Source organism: Eucyclogobius newberryi, unplaced genomic scaffold, assembly GCF_026437365.1.
Source record: "Eucyclogobius newberryi isolate DKJ021-1_F unplaced genomic scaffold, fEucNew1.0.hap1 SCAF_10, whole genome shotgun sequence".
Taxonomy (NCBI): Eukaryota; Metazoa; Chordata; class Actinopteri; order Gobiiformes; family Gobiidae; genus Eucyclogobius; species Eucyclogobius newberryi.
The window spans coordinates 34491387-34507426 of record NW_027315724.1 but is presented as its reverse complement, the minus strand read 5'-3'; the positions used below and the strand labels follow the sequence as shown (position 1 = coordinate 34507426).

General features: G+C 42.3%; 1 protein-coding gene across 2 annotated transcripts in view; it reads left to right on the top strand.

The window, feature by feature from the left end:
- ecel1 (endothelin converting enzyme-like 1) overlaps positions 1-16040 on the top strand; it is an 87688-nt gene that overhangs the window by 13776 nt on the left and 57872 nt on the right. The gene's annotated exons all lie outside the window — the stretch shown is intronic.

Genomic DNA, 16040 nt, shown 5'->3' with positions numbered 1-16040 from the left:
CCTGTTCTAGTCCTGTTCTAGTCCTGTTCTAGTCCTGTTTTAGTCCTGTTCTAGTCCTGTTTTAGTCCTGTTTTAGTCCTGTTTTAGTCCTGTTTTAGTCCTGTTCTAGTCCTGTTCTAGTCCTGTTGTAGTCCTGTTCTAGTCCTGCTCTAGTCCTGTTCTAGTCCTGTTCTAGTCCTGCTCTAGTCCTGTTCTAGTCCTGTTTTAGTCCTGTTCTAGTCCTGCTCTAGTCCTGTTCTAGTCCTGTTCTAGTCCTGTTCTAGTCCTGCTCTAGTCCTGTTCTAGTCTTGCCCTAGTCCTGTTCTAGTCCTGCTCTAGTCCTGTTCTAGTCCTGTTCTAGTCCTGCCCTAGTCCTGTTCTAGTCCTGCTCTAGTCCTGTTCTAGTCCTGTTCTAGTCCTGCCCTAGTCCTGTTCTAGTCCTGTTCTAGTCCTGTTTTAGTCCTGTTTTAGTCCTGTTCTAGTCCTGTTCTAGTCCTGTTCTAGTCCTGTTTTAGTCCTGTTCTAATCCTGTTCTAGTCCTGTTTTAGTCCTGTTTTAGTCCTGTTCTAGTCCTGTTCTAGTCCTGTTTTAGTCCTGTTCTAGTCCTGTTCTAGTCCTGTTCTAGTCCTGTTCTAGCCCTGTTTTAGTCCTGTTCTAGTCCTGCTCTAGTCCTGTTCTAGTCCTGTTTTAGTCCTGTTCTAGTCCTGTTTTAGTCCTGCTCTAGTCCTGTTCTAGTCCTGCTCTAGTCCTGTTCTAGTCCTGCTCTAGTCCTCTTCTAGTCCTGCTCTAGTCCTGTTCTAGTCCTGTTCTAGTCCTGCTCTAGTCCTGTTCTAGTCCTGTTCTAGTCCTGCCCTAGTCCTCTTCTTGTCCTGCTCTAGTCCTGTTCTAGTCCTGTTCTAGTCCTGTTCTAGTCCTGCTCTAGTCCTGTTCTAGTCCTGTTCTAGTCCTGCTCTAGTCCTGTTCTAGTCCTGTTCTAGTCCTGCTCTAGTCCTGTTCTAGTCCTGTTCTAGTCCTGTTTTAGTCCTGTTCTAGTCCTGCTCTAGTCCTGTTCTAGTCCTGCTCTAGTCCTCTTCTTGTCCTGCTCTAGTCCTGTTCTAGTCCTGTTCTAGTCCTGCTCTAGTCCTGTTCTAGTCCTGTTCTAGTCCTGCTCTAGTCCTGTTCTAGTCCTGTTCTAGTCCTGCTCTAGTCCTGTTCTAGTCCTGTTCTAGTCCTGCTCTAGTCCTGTTCTAGTCTTGCCCTAGTCCTGTTCTAGTCCTGCTCTAGTCCTGTTCTAGTCCTGTTCTAGTCCTGCTCTAGTCCTGTTCTAGTCCTGTTCTAGTCCTGCTCTAGTCCTGTTCTAGTCTTGCCCTAGTCCTGTTCTAGTCCTGCTCTAGTCCTGTTCTAGTCCTGTTCTAGTCCTGCTCTAGTCCTGTTCTAGTCCTGTTCTAGTCCTGTTCTAGTCCTGCTCTAGTCCTGTTCTAGTCCTGCTCTAGTCCTCTTCTTGTCCTGCTCTAGTCCTGTTCTAGTCCTGTTCTAGTCCTGCTCTAGTCCTGTTCTAGTCCTGTTCTAGTCCTGCTCTAGTCCTGTTCTAGTCCTGTTCTAGTCCTGTTCTAGTCCTGTTCTAGTCCTGTTCTAGTCCTGCTCTAGTCCTGTTCTAGTCTTGCCCTAGTCCTGTTCTAGTCCTGCTCTAGTCCTGTTCTAGTCCTGTTCTAGTCCTGCCCTAGTCCTGTTCTAGTCCTGCTCTAGTCCTGTTCTAGTCCTGTTCTAGTCCTGTTCTAGTCCTGTTCTAGCCATGCTCTAGTCCTGTTCTAGTTCTGCTCTACGCCTGTTCTAGTCCTGTTCTAGTCCTGTTTTAGTCCTGTTCTAGTCCTGTTTTAGTCCTGTTCTAGTCCTGTTCTAGTTCTGCTCTAGTCTTGTTCTAGTCCTGTTCTAGTCCTGTTCTAGTCCTGCTCTAGTCCTGCTCTAGTCCTGTTCTAGTCCTGTTCTAGTCCTGTTCTAGTCCTGCTCTAGTTCAGGTCCAGCTCTGGTTTTGCTCTGAATTCAGACCCAGTTCAATCTTAATTTTTATGTGTGAATCACTCCAACACGATAAACGAAGTCCAAAAAGAGCAGACAATGAGAATGTAATCTTGACCCTCAAAACAAGATACAAACACCTCTGAACAACACCTAAAGAAGTGTCCGCACATTCGTGATAGACGACCAAAACATAGGCATTGACATAGTCCTCGACACACTCATTTCATATCCACACTGTTGTTCATATTGCCGACGCCTCCTGCTTGTTGTTGACGCTCTCCGGGGTCGCGGCTTCGCGGCGCTATAGTCGCTGACAGCTCCCCGATGGCCCTCCGCGTCCACACACACCGAGCCCGCACTCAAAGGCCTCACGCTTGGCCGCCCGCCCGGCTGAGTGGCAGCGGGATTACGGGCTTGTCATTTCTGTCCGACTCCGGGTTCTACGCCTATCTCTCCGGCAGCGTAACCTTTCTGGACATTTTTGGTAATTTCATGTCTGAGCGGCCCACAATGGGATGGATATGTCAGAGGCAGATTTTTGCAGGTTTAGCGGTTCCGGAGGAAGGAGGAGGTGCGATGTATCGATTAGTGGCGTGCACCTGAGCAAAGTGACGGGAGTCCACGAGTCAAAGCCAATGTGAAGCTGATCGTTTCTGTGCTGTGTTTGTGCTGAAAACAGCTTTGTGCAACAGTAAAAGGACTTTTGCACATATATTCTAAGCAGTGCACGTGTATTTACTGTATAGTGTAAGGGCTCGTAAAGTCAAACATATAATGGTACAATGAGGGATGTTAAGATTGTTCAGTTTATAAATAATTGTGATTTTTCAGCTCACATTGTAATCTTAAGAACTAGAAATGAATAATCGTGACGGGTCTAGAAGCAAATTTAAGTTTTTATTAAATGTGTAGTCTAAAAAATACACCTAAATGTAAACGACCGTGTTTCCCGGATTATACGTCGCTTCGGAGTATAAATCACACCAGCCAAAAAAATGTATAATAGAGAAGAAAAAACATATAAGTCACAATGGAGTATAAGTCTGAAATGAAGTAGTAAAATAATAACACTTTAGAGAACATGGTGAACAGGTGTACGTATGCTAACGCTAACACCTTCAGCTACATGACGTATGCTAATGCTAACACCTTCAGCTACATGACGTATGCTAACGCTAACACCTTCAGCTACATGAGGCACAGACAGAACTGTGGTAAGTGTCTGGTATGTTAACGTAACATATGAACAGTTATTCAGATAACTATAGCATAAAGAACATGCTAACAAGTTTAGCAAAGCATCAGTTTTACCCTAAATCACTAAATCCATTGAATTCTTCTTCCTCTGTGTCACTTCTAAACAACTCCACAAACTCCAGAGGAAGAGGAAGTGCAGATTCTTCTTCTGCGTTGCTTAGAGCCTAGAGCGCCCTCTTGTGGTTGCCAGTGTGAAAATAACAAATAATATCACATATAAGTCGCTCTGGAGTATAAGTCGCACCCCGGACAAAACTATGAAAAAAGGTGCGAATTACCGTCTGGAAAATACGGTACTTTTTGTTTGTTTTTGTCTCATTAACATTTCCGTTCTTTCTTTTTTCATCCATAAAGTTGCATATCAAAAAGCTGATCACAAACTTGAGTGTTAGATTTCACTGTTTGTTTAGTCATGAGCTCAATATCTGCAAATAATCGTAACAAATCTGGTTTGTTTTTACTCACAATAATTGCACAAACACAAATATTTGACGTTGTGACGTCTTTAGACACGACTGCATTATGTCTCAGGCAAACACAAATTCAAACTGTTTTGCACACATATAAATCCTTTTGATTTGATTTTCCTCCCATAAAGTTACAGGTCAGGTCTGTGGAGAGGCAGCCTAGGCCACACAACAAAGATAAAGCTTAAGGCCATAGTGTGGAACATTACACAATAACATTTAATCCAACTTTATTTCTACAGCACATTTTATAAACAAGATAACACATAGTATTAATATAAAACTAAAATAAATACATAGGTCTAATAAGATAAATTGGAACAATAAAAAAATAAAATAAAAGCAATACATTAAGAGTTTTTTTAGTTGATTTTATTTATCAAATTGTATTTATAACTAAAATCAACTAAAAAAAAACTCTAACAAAAAGTAATAAATACAATCAGATGAATAAATGCACAAAAGGACCACAAAACTCACAAGGTGTTAAAAAAGCACAGAATAAAAGTGGGTCAACATCACCATGGAGACGCACAAGTAGCGGACACGGAAAAACAACATCCTCGCACAACCAAACTACAGCGTTGCCATGTGTTCTCGTTCACGGTGACGGCGGGAGAAGGCGAGTTTGCCAGTGGTTTTTAGTGCGCTGCCGAGACCTTATTTTGTCATTGTAAACTTCACTGCCCTTGAATGGGTAAATCTCTCCTCTGCGTCTGACCTATTCTTCAACCAGCGCCTCAAGGAAACCAGGAGGAAACCCACAGACACAAGGAGAACATGCAAACTCCACACACAGGCCTCACCTAGAAGTGCAATAGAATGTAAATATGCACTGTACAAGACTTTCTGGAGGTGGAAAGTCACTCGCAAGAGGAGATTCCATGGAAGTGGAAAGTTGAATACATACTTTGGAACATTTTATTCCAAATGTATTGCTATTATTTATTTATTATTTAAATGGCTCCCATTAGCTGAAAGCAGTGCAATCAGCTTGTAGTCCTGGGTCCATTACAATTAAAAAACTATTACATTTCAAGTGTAACGACATGGTTTTTGATTGTTTCATCTCATTATCAGTAACAATTTAACAGTTCTTTGTAAATTGTGTTAAATTCCAGTCCATAATATTGTACAGTACAACTTTAAATTACACTTTTTTTATAGAATTTTAAATGATTGCTAATTTTTGAGTAACAGGAATGCGGCTCTGAATGGATATTGCTCTGTACAAAACAGTTCTTCAAGGTAGATATGTTTTATGCCATAATGTGGAATATTTACAGCCAAAAAAGAGGAGTCAATTTAGCTGAGATCAAGTCACTGTAAGGACCATTTTTTGGTGCAATAAAACATTTTAAAAAGTCTATTTTCTGGCTAAAATGTCACACAATTGGGTTTTTAAGTTATGTGGGCGTACAATGGCTTTTCTTGCAATATAGACATGCATTAGTTGAGGGAAAGCACACAAATATTCTATAGCAGCTGCATTACCAAAGGCTTTTATCTCTCACAGATCCTTTGGCATAATAATAATAATAATAATCACAAACATGGATTTTTGGGGCATGTGCACGGAACCAAATTTAGACATTCGTCGGCCTTGAACAAGATTTTGGTTGTGTCCTGCCATTTTCCCAACATTGCTTAAAAATCCGAGGCCGACTGAGGAGAAAAAGTGACTCAAGTTCTCTGGAGAAGCAGGTGATTTATCCATCAGCGTTTACATGTTTGTTTGATGTACATTTAACTCATTATCTGAATAGATTACACTAAATATTATAGACTAAGCCAGGTTTTATGCTGTATTTAAAGATAAACTAGTGCTTTAGAGTTCATCCAGCATTCGTTTCCTTCCAGGTTCGCGATTGAAAAAAAGACTTAATATAAATTACCTACAGACAATGTGCAGAGTTTTTCTTCCATAAAGCGAACAATAAAAGCAAATATGTACCTCATTTACAAGCATAACCCCACCTTCGAAAACACTCTTCGGATTTCACTTGTTTGTCTGCAGAATACACTTGATTCCCTCATTCAGCGCGACCGTGGTGTCGGCGAGAGTCCATTTACCGCTCGCCGTCACCGCTCAGTCATCTGCGAGGGAACATCCGCACGGGGTCAAAACAATCCCCGCGCTTTATAGCAAACAATATCCCGGATCGTCTCCTGAATTTAATCCGCGCTCTTCATCTACTCCCACGGCAAAGCTGCTTCGAGGCGGAAAACCAACCGATTTGAGTCACACAAACAAAAAGGAAATGATCGGAAGCGACAAGAATACGGAGCAGAGATATAAATCGGGCGGTTGCTGCGGCACATCCTCCTGGACCGGCCCTGGTTCTAACTGGTTTTAAAGTGCGTATGACGGGTTTTCACGATTTTCTAATGTTGACGTCAATGTATTTGTGTATTTATACCTGTTGTGCGTATAAATGTTAGTCTCACACCAATTGAACAGGTATTTGGGACCAAAACGCTGGAAAATCTGGAGAAAATGACAGGAAGTGACATCACACTAGGGCCCAGTTCCAGTCAAAGTTTATGCAGAATTTATACAAAAGAAACAACTTTTTTGACAAAATATAATCACCCTCATATATTTTTTTCAGCGTTTTTAGAGATTTTACAGTGTTTGCTGGGTAATTTACTTCTGTGATGTCATTAATTCCAAAACAGGAAGTTCAATTATAAACCTAAAAAATTTGCTATTCTGGGACCATTTTTTTTAATTGTTTTTAGCAAAATTCTGAAATTCTGAATGTATTTTAGTTCATTGAGTCATCCGACCTGTAGGGGGCGCTTTAAAGGTGCATTATACACGTTTTAGGTTTTCCTTTTCTTTGTGGAGAAAATGGCAAAAGATCCTTGGTGTTTTTTGTTGTCTTCTCTCCATGGTATGTTTATGGACGTTTTACGATCTTTTCAAACGGATGGCGAGGTGTTTCCTTCGGTAGTTTGACGCTGTAATAGTAGTGGTACTTATATTATATAGTCCTGTTAAGTTGCCGTCATTTTTGAATGACCGTACCTTAGTCCAAGATGTTGACTTTTGTTTTTGTGCATGAATTGTGTGTCCGTACGCTAAACAACACAACAACTACTACAGACCAACATCCAGGTTTTTGTGTGTTTGTTGCAGATTTAGTCGATTTTGGGCTAAAAAAGTGACTGAACTGGGACATTCCGCTCTCAATTTCTTTTAAGCAGACAACTTTATTTGTGAGACGTGTTCACCTTGACGTGTTTCGAATGCCAGCTGCGAGCAATCCTCTGAAATGTCACAAGTCTTGGTCACGTGTCAACAACAACAACAACAACAACAACAGCTGATATGCCACACTGAATATGGCGCTTTATGAACTTCAGAAGAGACGTCCTTAACACCTCCCTGGAGTTAATAAGCCTTGTCCCCGCCTGTTTCAAGTCCCTCAGCGTCATTCCTGTCCACAAGGCGCCGCAGATCACTGGACTCGATGACTCTGATCGCTTGGCTCTCTCCCTCCCCCTGCTGGACACCCTGCATTTCGCCATCAAGCTGGCCCTTCACTTCCTCCTGCAGCATCTGGACTCCACCACGGAACCTGTTTTGTGGTTTCTTTCAGCTCTGCAGTGCAACACCGTCCTCCTCGCTCTGCAAGCGCTCCCAGCTCAACCTGCGGGCGGATCGCTGACTTCCTGACGCGGGAGTTCAAGAACGTCTCGTTGTTTCAGCTCCGGGCCTCCGCAGGGCCCTCGTACGTTCTCAGACTTCTCCCTCTGTCGAAGCTGGAAAGACGCTCAGGAGCCTCTTTTGATTTCTTGACGCGACGGATTGTTGGAGCGTAGTGATCTAAACCGTCAAACATCTACAAAACAATCAGCTAAACGTCCAGCAAACACGATCATCAGTCATTGACGAGCTATCATCCGTGCACGCATCCTTCCCAGGTTTCAAACTCCTTCTCCCTCTCCATTTGGCAATCGTCTGAACTTCAGCGACACACCCGGCGCGTGTCTCGTCGGGCGATCCGTCATCCCTCTCGTTAAAGTACAGCTCGCTTACATCTGCCGCGTTATCTCAGCTCGCCTCCGTGTTGTTTACCAATCTTCCCTCCGGCGCGCCTCGTCCGTCCTCCCTCCTGCCGATGCTTTAATAATAAATCCGGCGCTACAATCCAATCAGGGGTGTTGGCGGGGCCTTTTGTTCACTTCCCTCCACCTGTGCCGTCTCGATCTGTCTGCGCGGCCTGTCTGCGCCGTCATTCGCCGCCGCGCTAACGGAGTCTGTCAGGTGAGATGAGTCGACAGGAGCGCTTGAGTGGAACAGCAGTTTTCAGACTTTGATTGTACTTTTCGCTATCAAGCTGCACGTTTGGAGCGCGTGTTTGCCCGTACAGAGGAAAGAAAGTGAGCTGTTTTGTGTGAAGTACTTTGTGTGGAGAGTTAATAAGCGTAGTTTTAGTATTAAGTCGTTTTTGTTGTGCAGAGGCGGCATTATGAGGCACTTTGTCCGCATTATTGTATCGTTAATTACCTTTTAAACACGCTCGTTTGGACCTTTTTGTTGGATTCTCTGCTTTAAAACCATGAATCAACTGATGGCACGCTTTACTTTTAATCCTTGAGGCGCTCTCTCTTCAGCATTTGTAACAGCGTTCCATCTTTTGGCAGCCGAGGGAATTGCCGTGGCCCAAATAAACAAAAGCTAGCTTGCGTGCTGATGCAAGCGTGCAGTTGTGAAAATGTTTTGACGCGATTTGACGGCGGAAATGCTCAGAACGAGTGCGGCGATGATTCATTGACTTAAAAGCGGTGCAGGCGATCATGGCGCTCTGCCAACGATGACGCGAAACTGGGAAATTTGAAACTGAGTCTTTCCTGAGGCTCGAATACAGAAGAGGACGTACTAAACGGGATTCACCAAACAAGTGTGAATGAAGCTAAATACAACTCCAGGTATGTTTTTGATGACAGAACTGTGTAAAAATTTAATTAAAAGCGCAAAAATGTCGATATCTGTTCTTTAAAGATGTGTAAAAAGACTTTTCTGATGCAGGAAAGTCATAATACTCTTTTTTTCGTGGGGATGTTATTGCTTTGCTTTCTGAATGTTCCACAGTATGGCATTAATCTTCTGTTTAGCATCTGAGCAAAGCAATAGCACGGACATGGACACACGCAGGCGGTGCAAGGGTCAGAAAAGTAGTTCCTCCTTAGAGTTTACACTCAAAATATTGTCGCAATTTTTATTTCCCCCTAATTTGAGATACAATTGTACTGAATCTCTGCAACAATTGGCTCTTTTTCATCATTTTTGCATCATTAATTTGCCAAAACATATCAGATTTTTTTTGTTTTTTTTTATAGAAACTAGATCAAAATCATAAGTGCTACGGAAGTTGGCAGTTTGAGTGAAGCAGTTTGAGTGAAGCTTTTATCTCACATTATGGATAAGACGCTGCATTTTTCTCCTTCCTCTTCGTCTTAGTGGGACGCTCCGGCTGCACTCACACAAAATGACTCAAATTGATGTTTAAGACGTAGAGTCGAGCCGAGCGCCTCGTACTGATCGGCTCCGTGTCTGTGGATAACGCCGGCATTGTCCAAAACAGACCGCTAAAGCTCGAATCTCCTCCACTTATTCCCCTTTTTCATTCTCTTACCTTCATAAATCTGTTTTTTAGTAAATAAAACCGCTGTAATTTAAAGAATACACCATGCTAAAGTTACGTTTCATGTCATACTCTTGTACAATCATCAGATACTGTGGTCAAATTATAGGAAAAAATCGTTGTTTTTTTTAAACTTGGTCAGAATTTGGGCTGTTTAATCATTAAGTTGATTAATAAGTCAATTTTGTCCTTGACTTCTCACTGGTTTTGACAGAGAACAACATATTAGCTCTGTTTTAGCGTCCCTCCACTGGCTCCATGTGCTTTTTAGAGGTGATTTAAAGTTTTTGCTGATCATGTTTAAAGCTCGTTTAGGTCTGGTACCACGTCACATGTTCCTGAACTTTACCCCCCTACGAGCCCGCCCCCCTCAGGCACTTCTTTTTTGTTATTCCAAGCTCCGGGCGAAGGGTGCTCGAGCCTCCTCGGGCCCGGCTCCTCGGCTTTGGGATGACCTGCCTGAGGAGACGAGCCTCGCACCCTCAGTATCATCTTTGAAACCACTTCTTAAAACTAACTTTCATCCAGTAGTCTCCCTTCAACTGCAAATAAATGTATTTTATTATGCTTTTGTGCCGTTTGATCTGCCTCTTTCTCTTGTCTGCTTTTATTGTCTCTTTATTATTTGTATTTGTAATATTCTTTTGTCATTAGTCGAGCAAAATGTGTATTAGTCAAGTCACTATTTTATCTGGATCATAAGGATTTTACATTGGACAGTAGCAGTAATGAGGCTTTTCACATACAAATACACCCAGTACTTTCTGTGTACAATCTTATTTTTGCTTGAACTCATGCAGTCACAGAGATAATGAATAGTTTTGAGAGCTTTTGCCACGCCAAAGGGTGGGCGCTATTGATATTGTGTCAATCCAACAGAATTGTCGCTACTCGTATTAGCTGTGGTGGAGTTTTCAGATAAATGTGAAGTGTCTGTAAACTGAATCACAAATGTACAGCTTTTGCACCTTGTTCTCTGTTTTCCCTTTTCGAATCAGCTCATTTTAAAGCACTTTGAATCACTTTGTGTGTAAATTGCGCTCCACAGATTCCCTTTCCTTGCCTGTATTGTTAGCAGGTCAAAAGTTTCAGCATACATTAATCTGCAGGAACATTCCTCAATGTCGGTTCTCCGTACACACCGCACAATTATGTAACATCACTTTAGGCCAATTACAGTGTTAATACTTACACTACACACACACGCACACGCACACACACACACACACACACACACACTATAAACATTCTGGATCCTTATTATTTCCCGAAGGGCGAAGCTCATTAGCAACACTTACGAGCAGAACTCTGTTAAAATGCCCCGGCTTGTCACTTCAAGGGGCTTTTCTGTAGCCACCTGTTAATCATCCGTAAAAGGGAACGTGCTACGGGCACAATCCGGGCTGCACGGTCCACGCACCGGGAGCAGGGCGCGCACACACCACCACTGTCGGCGCAGGAGTGGCTGCTCGCTGTGCACAAATCCGGGGGGGAAACAATGGCTTCCTCTTTCCTGTCCATTCTCCGCTGTGTTCAAAGCGTAAACGTGCTCGCCGTGTGCGATGTGCGCGGCTGCTCGCCTGTTTGTCCGCCGCACGGGCTGCTGGAAGTCATTATTGTATTCAGAAATAATGACTTTTGCTTAATATTACGATGAGGATGGCCACAGTTGGCTTAGGGCTCAGATTGAACAGCGTCATTGTGTCCTCGAGCAAGTCGCTTCAACCATCTTTGTGAAAATGGCGGCGCATCTAACTCGGCTTGCCTTAGGGCAGCTGTGGCGGAGTAAAAATCCTTTATCGTGTCGTAATTGACTTTGTATATGGTATTTATGCGTTAAACTGTGTAAACTGTTGCATTATTATCATTGCCATTATTTTAGTCTATTGTTATTTATTGATTTGCAACATTTTTCTTTATTTTTTCTTTTAACAATTTCTTATGTTTGTTATTAGTGATTTGGATTGGTGATCAAGGACGGATGGAAAAAGATTTGTATTATGCTAAATGTAAGTTGGATTGTGAAAGACATTACCAAGAGAACTGCAAGAATCCAATTATTTTGACTTTTCAGTGGCACCGTTCCTTCAAATGAACTCACTTTTACATTATATTCAGCTCAAATATCTTCAGCCAAATAACAAATAGTATTAAAATTGCTGCGTTTGTTCAGCTCGTTCAGTGTTTGTGATAAAAGCAAAACAAATTGACTTTTTATGCGATGTAATTCATGCGGAGGATAACTTTTTGTCAGTTCGATCTGCTCTAGTTTCCCCTGTACTTCCTCCGCTCGCGCGCAGCCTCATCGACCAGGCTCGGGGGTCAGGGGTCGCGGGGTCGGGGGGTCGTGAGGTGCTGGATCTGCGTCCTCTTCAGCAGATGGAGCGCACTAATGGACCGCAGAAGAGGCCGGTGCACTTTGACTGGCAGGTTTGGCGGCTGGACAGAAGTTTGTGGACTTTTAGCAGGTTTTGACCACATTGTGTTTCTTTTATTAAGTCGTTGTAGATCAATATTGAAATTTAAGGTGTTCAAAATATCCGGACTATACATTTCTCCGAGGTATAAGTCGCACCAGCCAAAAAATGCATAATAGAGAAGAAAAAGACAAGTTGCAATAAGTTTGGGAAATGTATTTGATAAAATCCAAGACCAAGAACAAACATTTCATCTTGAAATGCACTTTAAAATATTAACAGATGAGAGAACATGGTGAATAGGTGTACGTATGCTAACACCTTCAGCAACATGACGTATGCTAACGCTAACACCTTCAGCTACATGACGTATGCTAACGCTAACACCTTCAGCTACATGACGTATGCTAACGCTAACACCTTCAGCAACATGACGTATGCTAACGCTAACACCTTCAGCTACATGACGTTTGCTAACGCTAACACCTTCAGCTACATGACGTATGCTAACGCTAACACCTCCAGCTACATGACGTATGCTAACGCCAACACCTCCAGCTACATGACGTATGCTAACGCCAACACCTCCAGCTACATGACGTATGCTAACGCTAACGCCTTCAGCTACATGACGTATGCTAACGCTAACACCTTCAGCTACATGACGTATGCTAACGCTAACACCTTCAGCAACATGACGTATGCTAACGCTAACACCTTCAGCTACATGACGTATGCTAACGCTAACACCTTCAGCTACATGACGTATGCTAACGCTAACACCTTCAGCAACATGACGTATGCTAACGCTAACACCTTCAGCTACATGACGTATGCTAACGCTAACACCTTCAGCTACATGACGTATGCTAACGCTAACACCTCCAGCTACATGACGTATGCTAACGCCAACACCTCCAGCTACATGACGTATGCTAACGCCAACACCTCCAGCTACATGACGTATGCTAACGCTAACGCCTTCAGCTACATGACGTATGCTAACGCTAACACCTTCAGCTACATGACGTATGCTAACGCTAACACCTCCAGCTACATGACGTATGCTAACGCTAACGCCTTCAGCTACATGACGTATGCTAACGCTAACACCTTCAGCTACATGACGTATGCTAACGCTAACACCTTCAGCTACATGACGTATGCTAACGCTAACACCTCCAGCTACATGAGGCACAGACAGAACTGTGGTAAGTGTCTGGTATGTTAACGTAACATATTAACAGTTATTCAAATAACTATAGCATAAAGAACATGCTAACAAGTTTAGCAAAGCATCAGTTTTACCCCAAATCACTAAATCCATTGAATTCTTCTTCCTCTGTGTCACTTCTAAACAACTCCACAAACTCCAGAGGAAGAGGAAGTGCAGATTCTTCTTCTGCGTCGCTTAGAGCCTAGAGCGCCCTCTTGTGGTTGTCAGGGTAAAAATAACAAACAAAATTGTATAATAATGTGTTAATAATATCACATTTAATTCGCTCCGGCCAAACTATGAAAAAGGTACGACTTATAGTCCAGAAAATACAGTAATGTAACGATCCCTGTATCGCAGACAAAAGCACAATAGGTCTTCTTTAACGACGCTGTATCTGATTTTTGTGCGTTTCACAATGTTCAGAAGATGTTCTAAAGTTTTGCTGCCAACAACACAAATGAAGTTTATAAAAACTTATCAGATGCAGACGACACGCAGCTGTCTCATTTTGAAAAAAAAATGTTTTACTTTGTTTTGTGAATAAATTTGATATAGATTGCATAAATCATACCATGGACAGATGGGAGGTGAGTGGAAATGAATATTTTAGAAGGCGAGTATAGATTTTTGAACGGGCAAGTGTGACAGATGAAGTTTGAACGTGTCATGTATGTTTCATGTTTGACGGATAAGCCAGAGAACTCACGACAGCAACGAGCGAGAGTCCATCAGTCACAGTCGAAATGGAGTTTTGTTTCCAGGTTGGGATAAAGGATAAAGTAAAGGATTTTGTCCAATAAAACTCTTTACTCTCTGAGAAAGGCTTACCAAGTTGACCCTGAGCAAAGCAGATATTAGTATTGAAATGAAATTCAGTTAGAAAAGAAGTAAACCCTCGAACCAAAAGTAGATCAAGCCCCACTTAAAGCAGAACTAACTTTGGCGATAGAGCTCCCCCTGCAGCTCCCTTGTGAAAATACACTCTCAAAGAACCTTTTTTTAAAAACTTCTTTTTCTTTCTTTCTTTTTTATTGAAATGAGGCTGAATAATCACATACAAAAACATGTAACGTTGCCAAATATGGAGGGCCGGGGTTTTCAAGAGAGCTGTCTTCGGGTTGATGTCGGCAAAGGCTGCTTTTTCACCCAGCGACAGCAGGGGGCGACGGCGGGCGCATCAAACGCTCTGAAAATACATATTTAACCATCACAGGGACTTAAAACGTTTAATAAGGCCCGACACACTTCTGTATATTTGCCTGAGGATGGCTGTGTTAGTCGTGGTTAAAGGCTTTGTATTTGTGTTACTTTGAGAATTATAAAAAAAAATGCAAATGACGCTCGCTGCAATTTAATTTGTGATGTTTTAAAAGTAGGATTCTGTTCAGAGTGGACATTGTAAACAACTCCAGCAGCATTGAAATTTGAGAGAAGACTGAATTATGAACTGATAAACCAAATTCAAGAATCACATAGGTTTCAGAACATGTTTGTTGAGGTCAGTCTGTCATCTAAATGAATGCAGCCTTTGCAGTTTGATAAAGGCGGCGAGAGAAAGTGTGATTTTGATTCGATTAATACTGGCCATGTTCGTGAGGGCTACGGACATGTCACCGATACACATGCTATATACACTTCCTCCTTTCACGGTTTGGAAATCAGGTAAACCAGCTAAAAAAGATTCCCTATATATATTTAAGTATTTAATTGAATTGTGAGAGTACTAGTAATCATGGCGTTAGCACATACGACTAACAGACACGTAATATGCCTTTATTTGTCCACACATGGGGAAACACAAAGAAAACAGAGACTATTCACGGTAAAAAAAACAATAGTGATGAGTTAAAAGAACCTAAGATGAAGCATATGATCATCTATAAAGCAGGATTGGTTTATTTTCAACCAATATTCAAACAGCAGTTGATACTTTTCTGGTGCGGGTCCAACTCCTGCTTGTCTTTTTTTTTTTTTAATGTTTTTGTCTTTTTGTCCTTTTTGTGTGAACAAACAAAAAACACAGAACACAACAAAAACTGACCAGAGAGAGGAATAAAGGCCCTGGCTGCAAAGCCGCGGCGCGGTCAAATAACCCAGCAGTTTCAGGAACCGCGGCATTGCCATATAGCCTCATGGCTAACCCTAACCCTAACCCTAACCTTAACCTTAACCTTAACCTTAACCTTAACCTTAACCTTAACCCTAACCCTAACCCTAACCCTGAATCCTAACCCTAACCCTAGCAGTTTCAGGAACCGCGGCATTGCCATATAGCCTCATGGCTAACCCTAACCCTAACTCTAACCCTAACCTTAACCTTAACCTTAACCTTAACCTTAACCCTAACCCTAACCCTAACCCTGAATCCTAACCCTAACCCTAGCAGTTTCAGGAACCGCGGCATTGCCATATAGCCTCATGGCTAACCCTAACCCTAACCCTAACCCTTAACCTTAACCTTAACCTTAACCCTAACCTTAGCCCTAACCCTAACCCTGATCCTAACCCTAACCCTAGCAGTTTCAGGAACCGCGGCATTGCCATATAGCCTCATGGCTAACCTTAACCTTAACCTTAACCTTAACCCTAACCCTAACCCTAACCCTAACCCTAACCCTAACCCTGATCCTAACCCTAACCCTAGCAGTTTCAGGAACCGCGGCATTGCCATATAGCCTCATGGCTAACCCTAACCTTAACCTTAACCTTAAACTTAACCTTAACCTTAACCCTAACCCTAACCCAGCAAATAGCGCAGCAGTTTCAGGAGCCGCGGCACAAAATAACATGGCAGTTTCGGCCGCTCTAGACACTCCCTAAAAATAAATATCAACTAAACATTCAAAAACAACATTTAGATTAAAATGATCCAAACTCTTTCACATTTTTCCATTCCCAAATTAAGCCTGAATGTTATTATTTTTTCCATTTGTTTAATGTCCGTTACTATGTCCGTCCAGTCCTCGGAGTTGGTGATGTTTGTGTCAACCATTTCTTTGTGATGGCCTTTTTTCCACCTTCAGAAACACATTCCAAAGGTATCCATTCA